At 49.1% G+C, this 21,757-nt stretch overlaps 1 long non-coding RNA gene across 2 annotated transcripts; it reads right to left on the minus strand.

Annotated features, from left to right (window-relative positions):
* Window positions 1-12,187: 12,187 nt before the first annotated feature.
* On the minus strand, window positions 12,188-20,769 carry LOC134738776 (uncharacterized). 2 transcript variants are annotated; one of them, XR_010124785.1, is made up of 5 exons: window positions 20,601-20,769; window positions 17,175-17,347; window positions 14,066-14,145; window positions 13,224-13,895; window positions 12,188-13,078 (listed from the first exon to the last, which is right to left on the minus strand). It is a non-coding gene; the product is annotated as an uncharacterized LOC134738776 (long non-coding RNA). The 2 variants fall into 2 exon arrangements; XR_010124784.1 differs by having other exon boundaries at window positions 13,224-14,145.
* Between the last annotated feature and the right edge of the window lie 988 nt (window positions 20,770-21,757).

Genomic DNA, 21,757 nt, shown 5'->3' on the forward strand with positions numbered 1-21,757 from the left:
CTGGGGGAAATTCAAGCCTGCTGCAGAAATTTGCATAAGTAAGAAGGAGCTGAATGTTAATCAACAAGACAATGGGGAAAATGTTCCCAGGGCATGTCAGAGACTTTTGTGGCAGCCCCTCCCATCACAGGCCTGAAGGCTGAGGAGGAAAAAATGATTTTGTTGGGCCCAGGATGTCCTGCTGTGTGCAGCCTAGGGACTTGGTGCCCTGTGTCTCAGCTGCTCCAGCTGTGCCTAAAAGGGGCCAAGGTATAGCTCAGGCTGTGGCTTCAGAGGGTGCAAGCCCCAAGCTTTGGCAGCTTCCACATGGTGTTGTGCCTGCAGGTGCACAGAAGTCGAGAATTGATGTTTTGGAACCTCTGCCTAGATTTCAGAGGATGTATAGAAATGCCTGGATGTCCAGGCAAAAGTTTGCTGCAGGGGCAAAGCCCTCATGGAGAACCTCTGCTAGGGCAGTGCAGAAGGAAAATGTGGGGTTGGAGACCACACCCAGAGTCACCACTGGGACACTGCCTAGTGGAGCTGTGAGAAGAGGGCCACCAACCTCCAGACCCCAGCATGGTAGATCCACTGACAGCTTGTGCCATGCACCTGGAAAAGCTGCAGGCACTCAATGCCAGCCCTTGAAAGCAGCTGGGAGGGGAGCTGTACCCTGCAAAGCTACAGGGGTGGAGTGGCCCAAGGCCATGGGAGCCCACCCCTTGCATCAGCACACGCTGGATGTGAGACATGGAGTCAGAGGAGATAATTTTGTAACTTTAAGATTTAATGATTGCCCTATTATATTTCAGACTTGGATGGGGCCTTTATCCCCTTTGTTTTGGCCAATTTCTACCATTTGGAATGGGTATATTTACCCAATGCCTGTATCTCCATTTTATCTAGGAAGCAACTAACTTGCTTTTGATTTTACAGGCTCATAGGTGGAAGGGACTTGCCTTGTCTCAGATGAAACTTTGGACTTGGACTTTTGGGTTAATGCTGAAATGAGTTAAGACTTTAGGGGACTGTTGGAAAGGCATGATTGTGTTTTGAAATGTGAGGACAAGATATTTGGGAGGGGGCAGGGGCAGAATGATATGGTTTGGCTGTATCCCCACCCAAATCTCATCTTGAAGTATAGTTCCCATAATCCCCACATGTTGTGGGAGGGAGCCGGTAGGGAGTAACTGAATCATGGGGGCAGGTTTTTCTCCATGCTGTTCTCATGATAGTGAACAAATCTCATGATATCTGACGGTTTTATAAAGGTAAAGTTCCCCTGCATATGCTGTCTTGCCTGCTGCCATGTAAGATTGCCTTGCACCTCCTTCGCCTTCCACTGTGATTGTGAGGCCTCCCCAGCCATGTGAAACTGTGAGTCCATTAAAACTCTTCTTTATAAATTACCCAGTCTTCTTTATAAATTACCGTCTTGCATATGTCTTTATTAACAGTGAGAGAATGGACTAATACATTAGGTCATGAGGGTGGAGCTCTCATTAATGGGATTACTACCTTATGAAAGAGACCCCAGATAGCTCTCAAGCTCTCAAGCTCTCTTTCTGCTATGTGAAGATGCAACAAGAAGTTAGCCATCTGCAACCTGGAAAAAGGCCTTCACCAGAACCTGACTGTGCTGGTGCCATGACCTCCAGAACCATGAGAAGTAAATGTCTATTATTTATAAGCCCACCCAGTCTATGGTACTTTGTTGTAGCAGTTCAAACTAAGACAGCAACAAATATAATTTAAAAAAATATTTCAGGCAAGAGCCCTCAAGGGATTCTAAGATTAATGGGTGCGGGCTGGGTGTGGTGGCTCATGCCTGTAATCCCAGCACTTTGGGAGGCCAAGGTGGGCAGATCACTTGAAGTCAGGAGTTTGAGACCAGCCTGGCCAACATGGTGAAACCTCATCTCTACTAAAAATACAAAAATTAGCTGGGCGTGGTGGCATGTGCCTGTAATCTCAGCTACTTTACTTGGGAGGCTGAGGCAGGAGAATCACTTGAACCCGGGAGGTGGAGATTGTAGTGAGCCAAGATCATGCCACTGCACTTCAGCCTGGGCAACAGAGTGAGACTCTGTCTTAAAAAAAAAAATTAAATTAAACTAATGGGTACAGGTTGGATAAGGAATGGGACTTGATATAGTTTGAGATCCTCCCCAAAGAAAACAATGGGAAAAGGAGTAACTTTACAGTGGATAGACCTTGTAGATGCCACCTTAATCAAGCGATCGAAGTTAACATCATCAGTAATGGGGCAAATTGAAATCATGCACCACCCGATAAGATGCAGTGAGAAGAACATGGCATCACTTCTGTGATATTCCTACCCCAAGTTCATAACTTGAATCTAATCATTAGGAAACATCGGACAAACCCAAACCAAGAGACTCTACAAAATCATGACCTGTGATCCTCAAAATATACAAGGTCATGAACAGCAAGGAAAGACTGAAGATAAATGCACTGTATGATGCTGGATTGGGTCTTTTTGTGACAAAGGATATTTGGGACAAATGGCACAACATAAATAAATTGTAGTAAAGTGTTTATATTTTTATGGTTGCATTGTGGTTGTTTAGGAGAACATTATTGTAGGAGTTACACATAAGAGTATTCATGGGTGATGGAATATCGTGTTGGCAATTTACCATCAAATGCTTCAGGAAACAAAACTGCTTTGCACTATTCTTGGAACCTTTCTATAAAGTTGAAATTATTTCCAAATAAAAAGAAAAAAACGGTAACAAAAAGCTTATAAAAATTATGTGTATGGGAAAAGTACATGTGTGTATATATGCTAGCAGCCAAGGGGGAATGTTTTGGACATTGAGTGTTTCTACCTGCCTTAGCATTTGTTTCTCTTTCTTCCAGAAACAGCATCCAGATTTTATTTTGGGGAACTGCCCTTCCCCCACTCTTGGTCAATGCCTTGCTGGTGTAGGCACATGCCCAAGTCAACCAGCATATTTCATCTGCCAGCCATGGTCACTGGTTTAGAGACGGGCACATGACTTAAGTCCATCCAATACAGGCAAATCTTGGGATTTTTTTTTTTTTTGACAGACTCTCTGTCACCCAGGCTGGAATGCAGTGGCGCAGTCTTGGCTCACTGCAACATCCATGTCCCGGGTTCAAGCAATTCTCCTGCCTTAGCCTCCCGAGTAGCTGGGATTACAGGCACCTGCTACCACTCCCAGCTAATTTTTGTATATTTAGTAGAAACAGCGTTTCGCCATGTTGGCCAGGCTGATTTTGAACTCCTGACGTAAGGTGATCTGCCCACCTTAGCCTCCCAAAGTGCTGGGATTACAGGCGTGAGCCATCATGCCTGGCAAATCTTGGGATTTCTTTTTCCCTCTTGAAACTATTGTGAAAGAGTTTCTGTTTTTCTTCTGGGGTTGCTTAGCTTTTAGAAAATAAGTCTGAGGCAGCTGCGTGAGACCACCACACAGAGCCAAGCTGTCCAAGAAAAAAAGCTATTTCAGAGAAAAGCAAAAGAAGAGGTAGAGAAACTGAGTCTTCTTGATCTTATTTTAGCCGATAGATCCAACTGTACCTACTTTTTTGGTTAAATAAGCCAAATATCTTTAATTTTCTGTTTAAGCCACTTTGAGTTAGGCTGTTGGCACTTGCAACTGAAAAAATCATGACTAATATTAGGAAATTCCTAATTCAGCTGGGCTGGAGTTGAGAGTGGGAAAGGGGTGGGGAGAGCTGCGGCTGACAGTCAGACTTGGCAGGGCCTCTGGGCATCAGGATCCAGTGGGCGTTCTGTGGACCTGAGAAGCACTGGAAGGTGCTTTTGAAGAAGTGGCGAGAGCAGGTGGCAGGGAGACAGTGACCAAGCAGAAGTCTTTGAGTGAATTTGGACAAAGCTTGGGCCCAGGCTTATTCCCAATCGGCGCCACCTCATAACAGTTTGCTACCCAGCCCGGAGCCCAGTGGCCACACCCTTGGCAGATCCCTGACCAGAGACGCCTGCAGGCCTGGCCCTGGTCTTCCCTTCCAACCCTGTGGTTACTAGGCCCTGCATTTCTTCACCCTGCCTTGGTTGACAAAATACCCTGTCTCCAGATTATGCAATCGAGCATTGGGACAACCCTATCGGGGAGGTGAGGCTGGGATTATTCCCATTTCACAAGAGTAAAAAGTAAGGCTCAGAGACGTAAAGCAACCTGTCCAAAGTCACACAGCTATTTGGCGGGCAGAGCCAGGACAAGGAGATAGGGCTTTTCTCTCCAAGTCCACAGCTCTTTCCAGAACTCTCTGAGTTTTAGAATTTCTGAGCTAGAGCTAGGAGATGGCACAGCTTCTCTGGTATGAGGGATGTGGTGGAAGACAGAATCCACCCCTTGGGTTTTAAAACCTCCCTTGAGTGAGCGGGGAGGGGTGGAGCCAGACTTTCAGAGGCACATGAGGCCCTCAGCAGAGGGAAGTGGGCTGAAAAGGAAAGTAAACTAACAACTTTACTTGAGGAATGATAATTGATCTAATACATGCTACATGCTTACTTCCACCAGACACTGTTCTACCTACTTTAGGTTCTCACAACCTTATGAACGAGATCTATGATCCCCATTTTAGAGATGAGGAAACTCATCTCTAAATGAAAAGGCGCGGAAAAGGGAAGTAACTTGTCCACAGTCACACCGCTGGGAAAAGGAGCGGCTGGGATTTGAACTGGAAGTCTGAGCCCGCAGGCCAAGCTCTCATAGCGCGACTGCACTGCTCCTTCTGTGCACCAGGCACTGTGCTAGGAGCTGGGATGAACCTGACAGTTGTACCCCAGTCCTCCCAGAGAGGATCCTCAGGAGGGTGGGATGGGAGTGGGCAGCCAGGCAGAGCAGGGCGCTGGGAGAGACCCCGCAGCGGGGCGACCAGGGACCCAAGGGAGTTTTTGAAGAGAAGTGTAGCCAGAAACGCCTAGGGGAGAGCGGGGGGTGGGATGGTAGGTGGAGGGGGCCTGTTCCAAGCAGAGCAGGGCAGGGTCTGCCCAGGGCAGGATGCCCGGGGCCTCGGGGCTCAGGAGGCGAGCGCTGGCGGACGGAGATGGCTGGAAGGCTGGAAGGCAATGACAGCATCAGCCGCGATGCCGGGCCCGCAAGTTAGCTGGTCCTGAGCGGCAGGGCCTGGGGGTGACTGGGGAGCTCGGGTCCTCCCCAGTGGGAGGGGACCACGGCGCAGGAGGCAGAGCGGGGAGGAAGGATGAGGCACCTGGTGGCAAGACCACTCTGGCTGCTACCTTTTGGAGAAAGATTTGGGCCCTAGGAGGAAGGGGAAGGGAGAGGAGCTGGGAGGCTGTGGCAGGAATTGGCAGAGGCTGCAAGGCAGGAAGAAGGAGACGGTGCTCGGGGAGAATCCATAGGTGGAGAGATATTACAGGGAGAACCCCATTTGATGGCCATTTTGCAGCGGGGAGTTAAAAGCCCACACTTGGCTGCCAGACCTCAGTTTGAAGCAGAAGTCGCCACTCATTTGCAATGCGACCAAGGGCAAGTGACTTAACCTCTCTGAACCTCGGTTTCCTCATCTGTAAAGCAGAGCTAATGACCCATGTATCTCACTGTGAAGATTGTTGTAAAGATTGAGACAACGTAAGCAGGCGTCTGGACCTAAGTCCTAAGTAAACTGGAGCATTCTGGACACTGTTCTTTAGGTCGTTTTGCAGACATCTAAGTCTGGGGGAAAGAGTATTTGGGGCAAGGAGCATAAAAAGTTTCTGGGTCCTCTCCTAGCCTCCCCCCTCCAAGCTGGGTGGCTTTGGGGAGAAGCTCTCTGAGCTTCCGGGTTCTCATCTATAAAATGGGGATGCTAGCATTTTCCTCACTGGACTTTGAGCAGAACAGCTGGGACAGAGCTGTTGGACATGGAGCAGAGCATTGCTTTTGTGTGAGCAAGAGCTAGTGACCCACCAGAAGGCTGTGACAAGGGTCAGCTCAGCTAACACAGCAGGGCTGCGCTGGACAAGCAGGGCTCACAGGATCCTAGGGGCCTCCCTGGATTCCCTGTGGGATTTCTTTATCTGCCATGGAATGCAGCCTCGGCAGCAACGGGAGTGTTCTCACACTCAACATCAGCAGCCTTACTGGGCATTGAGCTCACACAACAACCACCCACTTTAAACAAGTTTTAAAACAACAGTGTATTTCTAAAATCATTTTTGAAATGCAACTGTGTAAAAGTAACATGAAGGATAATTGTTACATTATCAGGGAGGGTGATGATACCTTCTGAAAATTTCCGCCAGTACGTCTGCACCCTGTGTGACAGTAGGAGCCATAAGGAGTTTTCATATCCTGTCAGTTTCTTTTCTTATTCCTTATTCGTACCAAATTAGAAAAATCCTAAACCACAATTATAGGTCATTAGAAACGGCAGCAAATGTTTGGTGGCTCTGACAGATGGTTCTGGATTCAGACCAAACAAGAATTCAGAAATCACAGACCTCTTTCTTCCTGAAGACTGCTCTCCCCTCTCTCGGACATTAGGTCAACAGGTACAAAGCTTCCAAAAGCCAGAAGACTAAGTATTTCACCGAGGGAGAGGGGGGCGGCGGTGGGGGGAGCAAGCAGAGCCATAATCCTTTCTTTGGTTGAATTTGACTCCGGAAAGAATTCTTTAAGTTCTGATGTAATGTTTGGATGTGGTTTTTAAATAGTCTTAATAATATGTCACCGATTCCTTTCTCCTGCTCAGAAACAAAATCACCAAGTGCTGAAAAAGAATCAAAATCAAAATGGAGCAGTCATACTGCTGTTTGGTTTTAAGAAATTCTGCTAACTTGCTCCTCAACAGTAAACATTGTAATTGGTGATGTCTGGACAATACAGATATTGAATATATTGCCATTTGAGCAAGTCACTCAGGATCTCAGAAGTGGCCTTGAGTGGAGAAATGGGGGGTTTTTTGGTTTTGTTTTGTTTTTTTTGAGAAAGAGTCTCGCTCTGTTGCCCAGGCTGGAGAGCAGTGGCATGATCTCAGCTCACTGCAGCCTCTGCCTCCCAGGCTCAAGTGATCCTCCCACCTCAGCTCCCCACCACCCCACCCCAGTAGCTGGAACCACAGGCATGCACCACCATGTCTGGATAATTTTGTTTGTACTTTTTGTGAGACAAGGTTTTGCCATGTTGCCCTGACCGGTCTTGAACTCCTGGACTCAAACAATTTACCCGCTTTGGCCTCCCAAATGCTGGAATTTCAGGCATGAGTCACCAGACCCAGCAGCACATCATTGATTTTTAGCCAGCTTCACATGGGGCCACAAGAATATTTGAAAAAGATGAAATGAAACCATTTCCTTAAGTCATTGACTAGGCCACTGAAGATCAGTTCTAAGATCTTAAACAGCTTGCTCAGATGACAATATATGTAATAACTGACAGTTCAAACCTAACCTTAGAGGAATAAAATGTCATTATCTTTTTTAAAATTTTGGTATTACACAATCACTGGGCAAAAATCTACATTTTTAAATGAGGAGTATAAGATAGCTGGATTTATTAAAATCAAACTATTTTCTCATAATATTTGCAATTGACACTATGTGATATCCAACACTGCCATTTGATAAAGGAAATTTGCCACAAGTTGGTTTTTCATTCTCTGTGAGAGAAATGTGTATCATTAATAAATGGCTGTGTTACAATCTTCTCAGATAGTGTTACTTTGTAGCTGTGTTTTACTAAGAGGAGTGCACTTTTAAATGCTGCCTCTGTCATTTTGTTTTTCTTCCTGCCTTTACTGGGGGAAAATCCATTAATTTTGTCCTGGAAAGCTTATTTTGCTCTTGTTCTGGAAAAAAAAGAAAAGGCTCTGATGGTTTACCAGAAAGGTCACTGTGCTGTGTTTGAAAATGATGTGAAAATCTTGATGGCTTTATGCCACTATTTGACAAAGTTTCATAACACACAACTCACTGGGGATTAAAATGGAATAGATCACCACCAGTAAAGTTTAGTTTCAGATCTTCAACATCATACTCACTATTTACACTTTTTCAACTACTTGTGTGAAATTGTCAGACGTGTCCCAGTTCTTAGAGATTTACATATTTTTGAACTAGATGCTTGTTCACTATGTTATTTACTTTTCTTCTTTCTTCCTTTTTTTTTTTTAGCCCAGACATATGCTTGGACACTACGTATTTACTTTTATAACACTATTCTCAGTTGTAGTATTTGGGTTACTATTTTTCTTACTCTTCTTAGGCTTTAATTAACCACTTTTGAATCACTGGCTTATTATTTGGGTTTAGGATATTACACATCACAAAAATAATAACCAAAAACCCATAAGTGACATGAAAATATGTCTCTGGAGATGATCTGCCCAAGCTAGATCAGCCAAATTCAAATTAGAGGATGCACAATGTTGGAGAATGTGACAGTTGTTAAGAACAAAATGGGGCTGGGTGCAGTGGCTTATGCCTGGAATCTCAGTGCTTTGGGAAGCTGAGGCAGGAGGATTACTTGAGCCCGAGAGTTCAAGACAAGCCTGGGCAACAATGTGAAAGCTCATCTCTAAAAAAAATTTAAGGATTAGCTGTACGTGGGGGCATGCGCCTGTAGTCCCAGCTACTCAGGAGGTTGAGGCAGGAGGGTAATTTGAGCCCAGTTCAAGACTGCAGTGAGCTATGATCACACCACTGCACTCCAGCCTGAGTGACAGAGTGAGAACTTGTCTCTGAAATAAACAGATAGGTAGATAAATAAATAAATGTACAAGGTGGGATTGTTGCAAGAATCTTAATCAATTAATCAATTTTACATTTCAGATTTATGAGTAGAGCAATTCCATCCTTTTTTTCCTTAGAGGTTTCCTATGGACCACTTGTATACCTTTAGGGACCCCCCAGTGGTCCATGAACCACACTTTAGGAAAATTCTATAGCCATTAAGTCTGTCATCTGAATCATGAAATGTAGTTGGGTGGGGGGAATTGTCCTGTTACCCTGGTCTCTGGCCACCTAGAGCTGGAAGAGTGCATCCTTGGCCGAGTGACATGTTAAGTGGGAGGGAACTTGATAGACACATAAGGGGCATCAAGAGAGACCCAGGACATGTAATGAGCAGAAACCTGGACAGCTCAGTCTGGAGGATATTCATGGGAAGATGCAGGATCTGTCAGGACTCAGCTCATCATGGGTGGCTCTGGTCCCCTGATGTCCCTTGGTTAGGTGTTCTGTTTCTACCAGGGTCCTGTAGCATGCAATAAGCTGTTTTTGACTAGTGAATAACTCCCCAGAACTCTAGAGGTCTGCATTGTAATTCTCCTATTGTGGTGTCAGCTTTTTTTGATGTCACAAATACCCCCAATGCCATAGGGTCTGTGGGTCTTAAGGTCCAAGTGGCAGGACCATTTGCACCACACCCAGAACTGTTGAACAGCTCTTTCTTGCTCTGCGTCTCATTCAAATTTGACAGCCTTTAATGTCACCTGTAAAACATATTCCCAAAGGTAGAACATGTTTTCTCCAGAGTCTGAGGAGGCCTACCAGATGAGCTTTCTTATCTGCTGGGCAAGAATTTCTCCTTTTCTTTGGAGTGGATGTCTAGTCATGCTTCTGACTACCAAACCACTAAAGATCTCACTGATGTTAATAAGACCCTAAATCTTTGTAGGGGTTTTTTTCTTCCCATCCCCTGGAATGCATGCACTTACCAAGGCTCCTTGGCACTTTTCTGGTCCAATTAACATGATGTCATCTGAAGAGTAGGCCAATGCAGCCAGGCGCCATGGCTCACACCTGTAATCCCAGCACTTTGGGAGGCCGAGGCAGGTGGATCACCTGAGGTCAGCAGTTTGAGACCAGCCTGACTGACATGGTGAAACCCTGTCTCTACTAAAAATACAAAAAAATTAGCCAAGCGTGGTGGTGCATGCCTATAATCCCAGCTACTTGGGAGGCTGAGGCACGAGAATCTCTTGAACCCAGAAGGCGGAGGTTGCAGTAAGCCAAGGTCACACAATTGCACTCCAGCCTGGGCAACAAGAGCAAAAATCTGTTTCAAAAAAAGAAGAGTAGACCAACGCACTATTCTGCAGAATGTCCAGATGATCCAGTAACTTCAGACTTTTATGACTGAGTGGGAGAGTTAATATACCCTAAGACAAGACCTTAAATATATATTGCTGTCCTTTCCAAGTGAATGCAAATTGTTTCTATTTCTTTTTTATAAGGATGAAAAAGAATGCATTCTTCAGATAAATGAAAAAGAATGCATTCTTCAGATCAATGCCCACATACTATGCACCTGAGGCATGTTCATCTGCTTTAGCAAAGGTATGGCCCCTGGCCCAGCAGCTGCCATTGGGGCTAATACTCAGTTGTGTTTGCACTGGTCCGCTGTCGTCCTCTGGAAACCATTTGGTGAATTGTTTGGTTTTTACATAATATATCCATTCTAGCATGCCCACTTCTTTGAGCTTTTTGATCCCATCTTCTACTGTCTGCTATGACAGTTCTAGCATTTCTACTATACTTAGTGTAAAGCTGGCTGGTGGGTGATTCAGAGCCTGTTCTCTCTTCTCTCTCGCTCCCTTTTTTTTTTTTTTTTTTTTTTTTGAGACAGCACCTTGCTCTGTCACCCAGCTGGAGTGCAGTGGCATGATCACGGCTCACTGCAGCCTCGCTCTCCCGAGCTCCTCCTACCTCAGCCTCCTGAGTAGCTGAGACTACAGGCACGTGCTACCACATGTGGCTAATTTTTCTTTTTTCTTTTTTTTTTTTTTTTTTAGACTGCGTCTCACTCTGTCACCCAGGCTGGTGTGCAGTGGCTCCATCTTGGTTCACTGCAACCTCTGCCGCTTGAGTAAAGAGGTTCTCATACCTCAGCCTCCCGAGTAGTTGGGATTATAGGTGTGCGCCACCATGCTCAGCTAATTTTTGTGTTTTTAGTGGAGACGGGGTTTCACCATGTTGGCCAGGCTGGTCTTGAACTCCTGACCTCAAGTGATCTGCCTGCCTTGGCCTCCCAGACTGCTGTGATCACAGGCATGAGCCACCATGCCCAGCTTTTTTTTTTTTTTTTTTTAAATAGAGTTGAGGTCTCGCTATGTTGCTTGGGCTGGTCTCTTGAGCTCAAGCTATCCTTCCGCCTTGGCCTCCCAAAGTGCTGGGATTACAGGCGTGAGCCACTGTGCCCAGCCCAGAGTCAGCTTCTTTAGGCCACTCCTGGCACCAGCTGTCTTAGATTAGGTCCCCAGGAAACAGACTTTAAGATGGAGTTTTTTGTGCAGAAATTTTGGGGGTAGTAACTGCAGTAGGACTGGGCAGAGACAGACATTTCACTGCAGCGGATTCACAACAAAGGCCTCAGCCGACCCCACAAGGAGTTCTGGAGCTGAGGTAACCCTTGGGAGTTGTCCCTGCCTTAAGACAAGGAGTCAGGCTTTTATACCCTCACAACAACCAGCCCTAGGATGACCGCCCCCCAGGGTGGGAGCGAGACCTCCGGACTCCCTTTGCCTTGGGTGATACTTGGGGAGGAATACTGAGGCAGCGGCCTCCAGCATTCAGCTGGGGAAATGGGTGTTGCCGTCCTGCAGGGGCACCCACAATACAGGCTGAGGAAAAGCAGATTTCACAGATCTCCCCAGCCATTGGAGCCTTCTTGAAAATGTGTGGGCTGGGCGTGGTGGCTCATGCCTGTAATCCCAGCACTTTGGGAGGCCAAGGTGGGTGGATCACCTGAGGTCAGGAGTTCGAGATCAGCCTGGCCAACATGGTGAAACCCCATCTCTATTAAAAATACAAAAATTAGCTGGGTATGGTGGCGCATGCCTCTAATCCCAGTTACTCAGGAGGCTGAGACAGGAGAATCGCTTGAGCCTGGGAGGCGAAGTTTGCAGTGAGCTGAGATTGTGCCACTGCACTCCAGCCTGGGCAACAGAGTGAGACTCTGTCTCAAAAAAAAAACAAAAAAAAAACCTGTGGTGGCCCTGTCACCAGAAGTATGTAAGATCTAGTTTATAATTCCCTGTCTAGGGTTTTAGAGCTCAAAACCAAGTACTGAACTGAGCTTGGCCTAAATTAATGGTTTTCAAACTTGGTTCCATGGTATCCTGGGGGTTTCTTATAATTCTCAGGGGGTTCCATGTTCCATGGAGATTCATATTCAGGGGATCATTTCTCATCACTGCTGTGACCATGGCAACTCCATTCTTATCTGTTCACAGACTAGGACTCTGCGGAAGGTTTTGCTTGAGGAAAGGCTTTTACTGCTGAAAACGAACAGTAGGACATTCTATGGAATACCTGACCAGTACTCCTTGAAACTTCAGTCATGAAAAACAAGGAGTGACTGAGAAACTCTCAAGAACCAGAGGAGACCAAGGAGACACAAACACCAAATGCAATGCGATATCCTGGATGGAATGCCGGAACGGAAAAGGGACCTTAGGAGAAAAATTCGTGAAATCCGAATAAAGTCTGGAGTTTAGTTCACAGCAAAGCACCAGTGTTGACATCTTCATTTTGGCAAATGTTCCATGACGATGTAGGATGTTAACATTAAGGGAACTGGATAAGGGATACATGGGAACTTTCTGTACTTTCTTTTCAACTTTGCTGTAAATCTAGAATTATTAAACCCAAATTGTAAAAGTTTATTTTAAAAAAAATAGCATTCAAAAACCGTCAGACAAATGAGCTCTAAATACATCCAGAGATGAGAAGAAAGATGGTGACCTGATTCTGGAAGTTCAGATGTCCATGTTGGTGACCTGATTCAGGAAGTCTTTCAGGAGGATATCAAGCTTGGATCTTGGATAGAACTGGGATGCGAGGCACTGGTGATTGGGCAATATCCCTGCCTGTAGGATTCTTTGTGGAATGCTGGATATTCATATTCTGGTCTTTTCTTATCTCTGGCTGCCTCAGGGAAGTAAGAACCCATATGGGAAAGAGAGGACAGGACTGAAGAGGGACTCAAGGAAGTTGAGCTTACTGGATTGAGGGTGAATGTTAAAGTTCCAGTTTGAACAGGTTTGGAGGGAGAGATGGATGGTGGGGAGGGCATCATACCTTCATCCTTGCTAAATACTTCCTCTTCTTTCCAGCAGAGCCCAAGCTGGAGACCAGGAGAATCTAGAGGAAGGAGGTGACACAGGCCTGCTCCTAGTCTGATGGGAAAACCTACGTTATAACCTCAAGGAACCCCAATCTGGTATGGGAGACACACTCCCCTGACTTCAGAGAGCTCTCTGTCTGAACGAGTGGACACAAGGCCTACCTTTAAGGGGACCCTCTGTTTGATGGGAGGGACACAGCTTCTTCCTCCAATCCGAAGGGGAGGTGCATCACAGGCACACTGGTGGTAGCTGGGCTGACCTTTAGACATTAGTATTCAAGGACAAGGAGAGCCTGGGAGGAAGGCTTGAGGATGACCTGTGGTCCTTTGTGAAGACAAGGCCAGTGTAAAGTGTGCTGGGATGGAGCTGATGGGCCCCCGGGGAGTGGGCCCTGCTCAGACATAGATGTCCATATTGGTGACCAAGCTGTGATCTGTTGTCCCCACAGGGGTCTATACCAGCTGAAAAACAGTGAAGAGACAGGGAAGGATAGGAGACACACAGAGCCATATATGGAAGAAGATCTGAATTGGAGTGATAAAGATAGATATGAGGCTGGGCGCAGTGGCTCACGCCTGTAATCCCAGCACTTTGGGAGGCTGAAGCCGGTGGATCACCTGAGGTCAGGAGTTCGAGACCAGCCTGACCAACATGGTGAAGGCCCGTCTCTCCTAAAAATACGAAAAATTAGTAGGGCGTGGTGGCACGCGCCTGTAGTCCCAGCTACTCTGGAGGCCGAAACAGGAGAATTGCTTAAACCTGGGAGGCAGAAGTTGCAGTGAGCTGAGATCTAGCCACTGCACTCCAACCTGGGTGACAGAGCGAGACTCCGTCTAAAAACAAAAAAGGAAAAAGAATAGATATTAGTATATGATTAAAATGCAGGCAGAAGCGAAGAGAGATTCCTGCTCCCAGACCTCTCCTCACCCCCCACCCCTGCCCTGGCCCCAGCTGGCACCCCATTTGCATCTGCCTGTGTCCATGCTCCCCAGTCAAGCGTTACCTCAGTATTTTCTTTCACTAGGGGTCAAAGGCAAACAGAGCCAATATCCACATGCGCCAGCTTGCAGGGGAGGAGGATCTCTGGAAAAGGAGAGTGAGAGCAGGTACAGCCCCCATCTACCATGTGGTACACACCAGGCTGGGTCAGGAGGAGGGGGCAGGGAAGAGCCATCCCGGGGGCCTGTGCAGAGCTAGGCACAACACGGCAGTCAGTAATAGTTGATGACTGACTGAATGAGTGTAGCATGCAATCAATATTAGAGAATGGGCCATAGCACAGTGGTTAAAGCCTGCGTCCAAATCTCAGCTCTGCAACTTCCTAGCTGTGTGACCTTGGGCAAATTACTTAACCTCTCTGAGCCTCAGTTTCCTCATTTGTAAAATGAGGATAAGAATATTAAAGGAACCTACATCCTAGGATTGTTGTGGCCTTGCATCTAGCTCATGCCTACACGGACCTTACAACAGGGCCTGGCACACAGGAAACTCCAAAAAGCCCTTAGCCTGTGTCGTGCAGGTACTACCTGAGTGTGATTTTCCTGTCTGTGACATGCATGTGTTCTCATTGGGGATATGGTGTGTGCAGGGGGTGCTTCTGGGCTGGTGATAGTGAGGGTGGCAGGTGGTATTGGAGGGTGGGAGGAGCGGTAGCTTTGTGGCCAGGCCAGGCAGATGTGGTATCTATTCACAGCTTTACCACTTCCCAGCCGGGGGGAGCCCCAGCAAGGGGCTTCCCCTCACAACAGAATGGGCATAAGCCCTTCCTGGGGCATTGTCAGTGAGGAGGTGCAAAGTGCCTCTTCAAACACTACCGAGAGCTGTAATTTTTTTTTTTTTTTTAGATGGAGTTTTGCTCTTGTTGCCCAGGCTGGAGTGCAGTGCTACGATCTCAGCTCACTGCAACCTCTGCCTCCTGGTTTCAAGCGATTCTCCTGCTGCAGCCTCCTGGGTAGCTGGGATTACAGGTATCCGCCATCACGCCCAGCTAATTTTTTTGTATTTTTAGTAGAGACGGGGTTTCATCATGTTGGCCAGGCTGGTCTTGAACTCCTGACCTCAGGTGATCCACCCACCTCGACCTCCCAAAGTGCAGGGATTACAGGCGTGAGCCACCGCACCCGGCCAAGAGCTGTAATTCTTTCCAAAGTTCTGCGTGGTCTGTTGTATGTGGCTGTGTGTGTCTAGAAGCCATGTAGATTTGGAAATAGGGGACTTGTGGATCAATGAGAGAAGCCTGATCTGGCTGTTGGGACACCTGGGTTCTTTCTGAGCTTGAGAAAGGGGATCTTGCTCAATGCCTCGGCCCTTCTGACTCTCCAGCTATAAAATAGAGATATTAAGGCTGACATCCCAGAGCTGTTGTGAGGATTAAATGAGATGTCGTGTGTGGTGTGGTCAGCTCACAATAGTTCCTCAGCAAAAGGGAGGGAGGCAGCTCTGTTCTGATCTTTCCAACTACTGGTGGTGCCTGTGGTCAGTTTCCAGCCACGTCATCCTGTGATCCTTTCCATGCACGCACACAGATGGAAGCCTGTTTGTGCAAATAGCCTCTTCTTTAGATGAAGGGGGAGGGCGTCCCTTGGACCATCCTGGGTCCCTTGGACCAGCTGGGAGTAACAGATAAGCCAGGCTGCCTGGGTTTGAATTCCAGCTCAGCCACTTGCTAGCTTTGTGACTTCAGGCAACTGACTTGATCTCTCTGTGCCTCTCTTTCCTCCTTTGAAATGGGAGACAATTGGAGCACCCATCTCAGAGGGCTTTTGGAGGAGTACAAAGGTGTAAAGTGCTTACAGCAGAGCCTGGCACAATCATTTGTTGTTATTCTGAAGTTGGGCCAGGTCTGGAGGGTGTGCTCCGCTGCCCAGTTCCCACGCCTTTCCTGGCCAGCAGATATCTCATCCCCTGGAACAGTCCCTCCTGAGCTCTGACCAGTCTGCCTCAGGCGGAAGTTCCTAGAAGGGTGCAACCTGGGGCAACAGCCAGGGCAAGCTGCTAAAATGATCACACTTCAGAGGAGGCCTCCGGATGTCAGTGGGACAGATTTTGTTGGAAAGCGAATGTTCATAATGTTCAGGAAAGACAAGTGAAGGGCACCCTTTTGCAGGTCCCCAGCTGGGTAGGAAAGAACCAGCCTTTCTCAGCTCTATTCTCTCTCCTCACTCAGACTCCCTCCCACCCAAAACTCAGAAGGAGCCTTAGGGGATGGTCAGAGTGGTCTTTGGCAAGGTCAGAGGTCTGATACTCTGAAGTTCAAATCTCACTGCCCTGCCAGTGACCTCAAGAGGAGGAGAACCAGAAGTAGAAAAATGTAAAGAGGGTGGCTAAAGGGGGTGGGGTGGGGGCTGGGGGAGGTATGATTGGAATGAGACAAGACATGGTGGGCTGTCAGAAAGAGGGAAACAGAAATTGTGGGGATTTGCTGTACCCAAAATAGGCAGAGGGCCACATGTGCGTGCAGATGTGTGTGTAAGTGTGCATCGGGGAATGTGTGAGTGAATGAATGTGTGGGAGAGCGCAGGTGGGTTTGAGTGGGTATGAGTGCCTGAGTCTGTCTGACTGTGCAGAGACAGAATCACAGACTCACCCATGGGTGGAGACTCTTTCTGTTCATCCGCCTTATTTTCCAGTTGAGGAAACTGAGGCTCATTGATGGAGAGTGAAATGCCCAGACAGGCTGGGAGGGGGCGGAGAGGAGCTTTTCCTAGCTTGGTTTTCCCTTCAGTGTCCCCTCCCCCCACCCCCCAGCTATTTCTTGAGGTCAGAGGGAGGGGGCAGGCCAGGGCTGCTGGGGAGAGAAGGGAGAGGAGGAGGGGGGTGGGAGGCAGCCTTGCAGGGCACAGGGGCTCTGCGGGAAGGGTCCAGACACGTGGCCTCCCCCTTTTCTGCGGACGTGGACTCCCCACCCAGCAGAGACGTGTCATCCCTGGAGCGGGCAGCAGAGCCTCTCCAGCTTTTCTGCCAGATCCAGCCTCGAATGCAGGGAGGGCCCTTCAGAAGGACACTTGGGCAGGTTCCCAGTCTGACAAAGCTGAGCCCTAAAAGGGAGTGGGTGAACCTGGGCCCACCCAAGTTCAGGCCCTCCCCTCCCCGCCTCTCCTCAGTGTCCCCACCTGGGAAATGGGAGAAAGTCAGGGAATTCTATCTGCCGTGGGAAGGTAGAATCCAGGTGCAAGTCTTCGAAGCCTCCTTCTGATGGCAATCGGGGAGCAAGACCTCATCCCAGGCCTGCCTGTGGCTTCCTCTCCCACTTCAGAGCCCCCTGCCTGGGAGGAGCACCCTGTCCCTGAGTGTGGGGGAGGAGGAGAGAGAGGGTCCACATCAGGAGAGGGAAGCTGCAGCCAGAACAGACATTCCCGATGACTCACAGCCCCGGAACGCCTTGAGAGCCACAGGGACAGCCCCCTGTTCAACTGGGGCAGCTGGAGACCCAGGACCCTGGAGGGCAGGGAGGAAAAGCGAGGGGGAGGCAGGGGTCAGAGGCAGAGCCTGGAGACAGGATTGAAGCGAAGGTCCCTGAGAGCAGCTGAGAGACGAAGACAGTGTACCGCCCACCTCATCCTAGCCACATACTGTGGTCCTCATACAGCAGAAGGAGGAAGACTAGATCTTACAGAGGACCCCCTCCTAGACCACCATGGAACTCTTCTTCTTGTGAATGCTTGAAAAGAGGAGGAATGTCCTGCCCCTGTCCCTTTCCGGGTCTGATCCTAGCACCGTCCTGCCCTGAGGAGGCAGGGGGATGGCTACAATGACCTGAGAGCCCCCACCTGATTCTCACCCACTCCAACCCACTTCATTGTCATGCTTCTCCCGTGACCTCTGTCCCCTCCACTTTCTGGGCCTCAGGTTTGAGGAGGGTAAACTGAGGCCCAGCCTGGTCATGGGGGACGCTTGAGGAACACAGCTGCCCTCCCCAGGCCAGCCTGACCCAGCAGAGCTCTGGGCTCAGGGCCTCTGTGTTCTGCTCTTCCTCCCTCCAGTGAAGATGCAGCTAAGCCTCCAGTCTACGTGGCAGGCAAGGGGGGAGCTTGCGAGAGAGGGGAGCTGGGAATGAGGTCAGCGGGTTGGATGGGCCAGGCCATGGCTGCGAAGGCATCTGGGCTGCCGCAGTCTGGAAGGTAGGGGCCTCCGGGTCAGGCCACTCCCAGCCCAAACCCGCCATCCACCCGCCCACCATGGCCTCCTTCCCGTCTCCTGCTCCTCCCCTCCCTGCAGCCCACATTCCGCCCGCCCAGGCCAGATGGTTCGCATCAAGGCTTTTCCATGTGGCAGTTCCTCCCCGTCCACCAGGCTCCCTTCCCCCTCTGGCCACACGGCTCAGCTGAGAGTTGGGGAGCAGCTCTCCCGGGCTGTCCTCCCAGGACCAAACTGGGATTATGTGGGATCCCCGTGTCATGCTGTCGCCGCCATCCTCGGTGATCTCCCTGGCCTTGCCAGCTCCCCAGCCCCAACCGCCTGGGCTCTTGAAGTGTCACAGGGTTCTTATCTCTGATCCCTCAATCCCAGCTGTGTGACCTCTGGCAGCTACTTTCCTTCTCTGGGCCTCAGTTTTCTAATCTGTACAAGGAGGGGAGAACAGAATAAACTCAAAATTTCCTTCCAGCAGAACGTCTCTTATTCTGTGATATTTCCACCTAGAGACTCTAAAACTCTGAGATCCAGCAGAAGTCAAACAGCAACTCCGGAGGGGTTTTCTGGTCTACCTCTTTACCTGCTCCCGGCCCCATTTGTTTGTTCATCTGCATATCCATGAATTCCTCCCAACCCACCTATACTTTCCTCAAATCTTCCCCTCCCTTTAAGGGCCCCGGCCTTCTAACTTGAGTCCTTCTGCTGTCACCAAGGTATAAGTCCTCTGGGTGAGTTCTCGGCAAAAGGATCACAACCATTCCCCTCTCAAAGGCAGTCACCAACTCTCTATGGCCACCACTGAGTATAACTCCTTCCCCCCACAGAATCCCAGGCCTCTAGAAGTTGGCCCCAGCCTACTTTTCCAGCCTTATCTTCCTCTGCCCAAGGCCTTATCTCTCTTTCTGTCTGTCTGTCTCTCACTCAATCTGTGTCAAGCTTCCCAGGCTGGGCGGTGCCTTTCCTCCCATTTAAACCCTGCATTTGAACCCTGTCACGCACCCTCCCAAGCCTGGCTGGAAAGCCGCCTCCTCCGTGCAGCCTTCCTTATCTCTCATTGGCACTCCCATCATCCTTTGTGTCTAGAGGCTTCCATTTACTGAGCAAGACATAGACCAGCAAAGTGGTCTCACCACTACCCCAGTTCACAGACTGGGGAAATGAAGTTCCGAGATGGAGCATTTACTCAAAATCACACAGCCAGTGCTGCCTCAAGTGAGGGGCATTTTTGTGTGTGTTTTATTCCTCTTCCTGGCTCCCCACTCTCCCAGAATAAGAGCTATTGTCCCCAGAGCTCTCCCCAGCACACGGCTGGCCCCAGAAGGCCTGAAGTAACCACTCAGTGAATAGGATCAACTAGAGGGCCGGCAACAGGCACCAAACTCAGCATATTGTCCCCCAAGCAGGGTCCTTGCCCAGCCAGAAGCCCGGGGTCATCCCTGTTCCTCACCACCCCCACCCTACATCCAATCCAACCCCAGCACCTGTAAATTTTGCTTCCCAAAGGGCTCTCAAGCCCATCCTCTTCTCTCCATCTCCATTCCCACCTACCGGGTCCAAGCCCTTCACCTGGGCAAGTATAGCAGCCTCTCAGCTGCTCCTCCACCTTCGCCCACAGCCCTCCTCCCGCAGGTACCCACTCCATCGAGTGCCCATGGCATTCTTTTACAAATGCAGACCTGATTGTGACCCTCCCCTGCCTCAGGCCCTCTGCTGGGGCCCATAGCTCAAAGGAGGCAAACTACACCCGTGATGGGGCTTCTCTGGCCTGCCCAGCCTTTGCCTGTGGTACTCCAGCCACACTGGCCTTCCCTGAATTCCTTGGGCATTCAGCACTCGCCATGCTCCCTCCTGCCTTTGCATATATGATCCCATCACTTTCCATCCTGCTGCCTACCCTTTTCCCATCAGCCTACCCAGGGAAGCCTTCCTAGGGCTCCAGGACTAGAGCAGACCCTCTGCCATGTCTGCCCATTCAAAGCTCTGCATTCTTCTCCTTAGTAACCTTAGTGGTTGCACCTCCACATTTATTCATGTGATTTCATTGCTGTCTGTGTCTTTACCAGACACAAACTCCATCAGGCAGACACAGGGTCTGTGCTGCTCACCAATGAATGCCCAGTACCCAGCACAGTGCCTGGCACATGACTATTGTTGCATGAATTTATCAGCAAATGAATGTAGCTCCTTAGCAAAATGGGGTGGGGGTGGCTTTTGGGAAGAAGGCAAGGTCATGTTATCCGTACGGGATACTTTCTGTGTCTGAGCCAGACTGTCCAAAGGGGCCCTCTGCCAGGACCCTGCCTAACACCCCGCCCTGAAACTCCAGAATCTCAAGTTTGCCAGGAGGAAGAACTGGTGGCTGGGGCAAAAGCGGAAGACAGGAGACATCGGTGGCCAAGGCTTACCTGGAGTGGGGGTTGTGGGGGCTGGGTATCAAGGAAGGAGATCGAGATCTGGAAGGTACCTCTGCCCAACAGAGGCTTCTCCTCAGCACCCCCCTTCTTTTATTTAAATTCAGGATTCAAAGGAACCCTGGCATTTATCTCCCAAACACAACACAGCAACCAGACATCTGGCTGTGATGCAAGCCCTGCACCACCCGCCCCCCTGGCCACGCCCTCTATGGCTGCTGCCCTTTCTCCCTTGGAGCAGCTCACGAAGGCTGCACGCCCGCCTACAGCATGAGGAGACCCAGCAGAGCGCCATCCCCCAGGATGGGCACCAGAGAACTGGGGACTGGGGAAGAGGAGATACTGGAAGAGAATAAGAGAGGAAGAGAGGGTGGGAGAAAAAAGTATGTGGGTGGAGGGGTGGGACAATGAGCCAGAGACCGAGGAAAGAAAAGGAAAGGAAAAAAAGCTAGGAAAAGGAAGAAAAATGCATGAAGAGAAAAATTTGAAGGGAGAGAGGTTGGGGGAGGGGGAGAGAAAAGGTAAATGAATAGAAAAAAGAAAGGAGGAAAGGAATGGAGAAAAGTAAGTGGGGTAAAACAGGCACAGAATTGAACCAAACCAGAAAGGTGTAAATATTCAATCAATTCATGGGGCCAACTTTTTCTTTTTTTTTCTTTTTTCTTTCTTTCTTTTTTTTTTTTTGAGAGAGAGTTTCGCTTTTTTTGCCCAGGCTGGAGTGCAATGGTGTGATCTCGGTTCACTGCAACCCCCGCCTCCTGGGTTCAAGTGATTCTCCTGCCTCAGCCTCCCAAGTAGCTGGTACTACAGGCGCATGCCACCATGCCTGGCTAATTTTTGTATTTTTAGTAGAGATGGGGTTTCACCATGTTGGCTAGGCTGGGGTCTCAAACTCTCGACCTCAGATGATCCGCCTGCCTCAGCCTCCCAAAGTGTTGGGATTACGGGCGTGAGCCACCGCACCCCCCCAAGCCAGCTTTTAAGAAGAACTACACTGCCTCCAGACATCAGGAGCAGGGAGGGATGTGACAGAAAAGCTGCCAGCTACCCAGCTGGGAGCTCACTCCAGCAGGAAAGATGGGGGCTGACCCCTCACTTCTGACTACCAGAGAGCAGCAGTGAGAACTGGGGTTCCCTAACTCAACAACATC

This window comes from Pongo pygmaeus, chromosome 19 (assembly GCF_028885625.2).
Source record: "Pongo pygmaeus isolate AG05252 chromosome 19, NHGRI_mPonPyg2-v2.0_pri, whole genome shotgun sequence".
In the NCBI taxonomy this organism is placed as follows: domain Eukaryota; kingdom Metazoa; phylum Chordata; class Mammalia; order Primates; family Hominidae; genus Pongo; species Pongo pygmaeus.